The sequence below is a fragment of the Callorhinus ursinus genome, unplaced genomic scaffold, assembly GCF_003265705.2.
Source record: "Callorhinus ursinus isolate GAN/ISIS: 27379988/994484 unplaced genomic scaffold, GSC_fseal_2.0 scaffold4, whole genome shotgun sequence".
Lineage (NCBI taxonomy): Eukaryota > Metazoa > Chordata > Mammalia > Carnivora > Otariidae > Callorhinus > Callorhinus ursinus.
The window spans coordinates 84,552,078-84,557,082 of NW_027397066.1; the positions used below are offsets into that span (position 1 = coordinate 84,552,078).

The following is a 5,005-nucleotide window of genomic DNA, read 5'->3' on the forward strand; positions in this document are numbered from 1 at the left end:
ATATTACCTCTAGGCCTACTGAAATCAGAAGTTCCAGAGAGTCAATCTCTCCAAGTGTGGCAACACAACCTATTACCTACTAAGAGCCATTACTCAGGTATGCCAGTGTGTACCTTCCCCACCCCTAGGGATAAATCATGCTTGGTCTTAATCAGTCTCTGTAACACCATTCCTTTATGCCAGCTGTTGGTTTAGGGCTGAGCATGATTCACTTCTCGTCAATGAAATCTGTGGGCAAGGCTGTTGGTCTCCACTGGATATGATCTTCCTTATTCCAAAAAAAGAGGCAAAAACCTTCTCCTTTTTAAAAAATTTAATTTTATTTATGTATGTATGTATTTATTTTTTCATCTCCTGTTTTTGTCTTTAAATGGTGTGCATGTGTGTGTGGTAGGGGATGGAGCTGAGGACGGGGACTGTGTTTCTTGGAACTCTAGCAGCCATCATTTATCCATGAAGAAAAAGTCAAGATTAATTAGCTCATGGAAAGCAACCTAAAAACCTTGATATCACTGGGCTACTGAACAAACCCTGGATACACTGACCTCCAGACATCTTGTGTGTGAAAAGTAAACTTGTATTTTCAAAGGCAATTTTGGCAGAATATCATGTTACCTGCCACCAAAAGCAGCCTAACCAATACTACAGGTGATTTTGATGCAGAGTCAGCTCGGAGAAACTCTGATGAGCAGTAATGAAGAACCTTTGGCTTATAGTGCTTCCCTAGCTTCTGGACACGGTGTAAAATCTTCCTCGAGGATGAACAATCAGAGCACTGCCTCTGTATTGATATTTCTCAAAGATATCCAGAAAATAATATTTTAGTGGCTAAAAAATCAATGCCAAGGTTTTTAGTGCCTTTTTTTTTAGTCAACAGAATGATTATATAGAATGTAAGGTTATATATTTTTCCTTCCCTATCCCTGAAGTTCGTTGTAGTATTTGAATGCCGAATAAAAATAAAGTTGAGCTTATAAACATTTGATTGTTTTCTGTTTGTTCATGAAGCAAATAAAACCACAACAAAACAGCACTACTACCACTGCCTGGGTTTCATTTTTTTGGTTTCTCTACTTGGTAAAATTCTACTAGTTATTCAAGATCTAACTGAAATGTCACTTTCTCAATTAGTATTTTCTAACTTTAAGTAGACTAACTCCGTCCCTCTTTTTTCTCTCTGAGGACTCATTCACTCATTCAACAAACATCTATTAAGCTCTTGCCAGATTTTAGCCCTTGTTGTAAGGATTCAAGAATGCACAGTCTGAGGGATGAAAGGTACAGCATACGGAATAGTCAATGGCATTGCAATAATGTTGTATGGTGACAGATGGTAGTGACAGATGATATCTGTGGATGAGCACAGCATAACTTATAGACTTTGTTGAATCACTATGTTGCACACCTGAAACTAATGTAACATTGTGTGTCAACTATCCTTCAATTAAAAAAAAACACTAAAAAAAAAAAGTGAACAGTCTGACATGGTTCCCACACTCAAAGGTTGCAACCTAGTCAGAGAATGATATAGATCATTCCTTGAACAACCATAATAAAGAATGAGTTTTGATATTAGGCACATGAGATAGCAACTCCAACCCTTCACAGTCAGTGAAGTTCATTAGACTTTTACTGATTTTCTGTGGTGTGTAAAGCACAAGAGATACAAAGATTACTGAGATGTAGTCTCCATTCTTCAGGGAGGGAAGGAGACTAGTATGTTTCATCAAACCAGTTTCCTGTGCTGCCTGGGCACACAGTAGACATTTCCCAGCCTCCCTTGTGGTGAGTCACTGAGGTGTGGCCAAGGCAATGTGAGCATAAGTAATGTATGCTACTTCTATTCCTTACCTATAAGAAACCTCCATGCAATACAACACATACCTTCTCTATTCCCGTCCAATGCCTGGAAACTAAGAACTTTTAAGGTCTTAGGGGATGACAAAGCCATAACATAAGGAGAATTTGGGTTCCTCAATCCCTGAGTAGAATGCCATCAGCTGAACACCTGATTGGACTTTACATGAGTAGAAATAAGCTTTTACTATGTTAAGGTACTGAGATTTTTGAGTTTATTATAACAGTTAGTATTACCTTCAGGTAATTTAATTATGGTGGGAAAAGTGCAGGTGCAGAGTTGAACAGGGAGAGGAGGTCTTGCCCAGCGTGGCAAGGGGTCAAGTGATACTTGAATCAAATCTTGAAAGATGACTTAGCCTTGTAAAATAATAAAGACCATTACAGGCAGAAGAACCACATGATTAAGGGATGAGGAAAGAAAAGGAAAGTGCATGTAGGGAAATCTTTGCACATTTATATTAATTAGAGTATAATGAGGATAATGGTGCAAAAATGTGGAGCAGTCAGAGGAAAATGGAGATGAAAACCCTGAATGTAAATCCTTGGGTCACTGCCTCCTAGTTGGGCCATTTTGGGCAAGTTACTTAGCCAGTCTGGATAGGTTTTTTTCCAACAGTAAATGGTGATAATGGCTATGTCACAGAAAATCTTAATATAGTATTAAGTACACCACATAGTCCCAATAAAGTACCCCCCCATGTTTTATCTTCCTTTTATAAGATTTTTCTTGAGAAAAAAGCATACAAATACTCTACTGAAAAGCACAGATAAGGGACATTGCCAAATTCAAGCCTTTTAATCCTTCATATAAACTGTAGAAAAATAAAAGAGATTTCTAGAAAAGGTAAAGAGCTTTTATTATATGGACAAGAGATACTCAATGACTTTAGAAGGCTGTTAAAAACTCTTTAAAACTTATCACAATTATACTCTTCTTAACATGTATGACACATGACTACAAAATACTGAGAACATTTCCTCATTACACAAGTGCATATATAAGTAGCTCTATTTTCCCACATACGATGCTCCTAGGCTTTGTGTGGAAAAAGATATAAAACCTTTTCTCCCAGAGGAAAGATCTCTTCTATCATTGGTGTTTGTGTACTGACCAAGAGTCACTGGCCTACCAGTTATCAACAGGGCTAGTAAATAGTAAATAGATATTCAGCAATCCTTTGTTACAGAACATATTCTGTAGATGTTTTAAGTGAAGAAGTATTTTATGTTACATGTAGAGCAAGAGAATTCAGAGATAATCTAGTCAATGAGTAACAAACTCAAATGTGGGGGGGGGTGGAGGGTCTATGGCAACTGCAGAGGGTGGAGTCTCACTGAAGGCATTCACATCACTGCAAACCCCTGAATCTAATCTCATGGTTTCATTTCCCATCAAAAGAAATGGAAGAGATCCAGCTTAGGTGACCAAGGCCCTATAGCAAACATATTAATCAGTCAGTACAGAAAATTGGAACCACTTCAGGTATTTTAAACAGGAAGAGCTTTTACACAGGGAATTAAGTGAATTATTTAAAGGCTAGAGAATGTTGAAAGGGCTAGAAGTGCAGGTTCTAGACTGGGCCTCCAGGAATGACATCTAGAACACTAGCAAATGAACCACTGAGGAATGTACTATTTTTGCTACAATCTGAAGGCCCTCCAAGAACTATGGAGTTCAAGAACACCACTGTAGCTGTGACCCAGAGGAAGCTGGGATCTGGAAGCTGCCTGGACAAGGAACAGAATATGTTCACCACCTCCCTCAACTGCTTCTTGACAGCCACAGAGCTGGTGATATGACATGACAATGCTGAGTCTGGCTGTCACCACGGACGGCTGTTAAGTCCCTCCCCACACCCACAGTTCTGAAGACTAGGACTGGCATCTCCTGGACCTTCCCTCCCAACAGCAAACAGCCAAAAATAGCAGGGAGATGGCCTGTGACTCACATCTGCTTTTGAAATTTCAGACAAGTTCATCTACTTGCCAGACTCTAATTTTACATCTAGAACTCTAGTTGGAATGGAATCTAGGAAGTGTTTTTAGCTTTCCAGTTTGTTCTGTACATGAAGGCATACTAGAAGCAGGTAGGAATAGATGTGAATGCCAACCTTCTATACCCAGCACAGCAACTTTTGGAGTAGGCTCCAAGACAGACCTACATCACTGACTTTTTCCCACTTCTATAGAAATCCTTAAAAAAAAAAAAAAAAAGGAAAAATCTAGTCATTAGGGTTATAATTCTAAAGATCTTAATATTCTAGAAATATGTGAATCAGCCTCTTTGCTCACATCAATAGTATAGCATGAATCACACTATCTAATTACTTAAGAATATTCTGATTCACTGGATTTTGAGGTGCTGAATGGCAGAAACTGTATTTAATTCATATTTGTACTTCTTGTCCCCATGCCTGCTTGGCCCAGAGAAGACACACACGTATTTATTAAAGTGAAATGTTTCAGGGGCGCCTGGGTGGTCGGTTAAGCGTCTGCCTTAGACTCAGGTCATGATCCCATAATCCTGGGATCAGGCCCCATATGGGGCTCCCTGCTCAGCAGGGAGTCTGCTTCTCCCTCTCCCTGCTTGTGCTCTCTCTCTCTTTCTCTCTGTCAAATAAAGAAATAAAATCTTAAAAAAAACTAAAGTGAAATGTTTCATTCTTAGTTTAGAGAGAAACAGTAAACCAGAATTTTAGGACAGCAGTTTGTAGCAGCAATGATGTCAAGTGGAGGCCCCCTTACAGACTGGAGGAATGGGGTGTCAGTCTTTCAGTGAAAACAGAGGTTGACCAGGCTCAGTCAGGTACCTGCCTTTTCTCTGTCCGCTGGTGTCCGTTTCCTGACAGGAGGCTAAAGGAAATGGTGGCTTTCTGATATTAATCTTTTAGAGCAACAAATCACCAGAGTCTAGGGTGAGATAACAAGCCGATGGCTGATAAGTAAAAAAAAAAAAAAAAGCCACAGTGTGCCCTTTGAGCAGGCGCTTTTATTCTCCAGTCAGTAGGATCTGATGGTTCTCAGCACCTTCACGTTGCTGGCATAGCCCACAGTAGCAACACCCTCCGGTTGATTTGAGAACTAAAACACAAACAAACAAGAAAAACACGCTCTGGGCGCTTGGTGTCCTCTGAGGGCTACTCAC

General features: G+C 39.7%; 1 protein-coding gene across 3 annotated transcripts in view; it reads right to left on the reverse strand.

Moving 5' to 3' along the window:
* The window catches only part of SLC9B2 (solute carrier family 9 member B2), a 49,159-nt gene that overhangs the window by 43,971 nt on the left and 183 nt on the right, over positions 1-5,005 (reverse strand). The gene's annotated exons all lie outside the window — the stretch shown is intronic.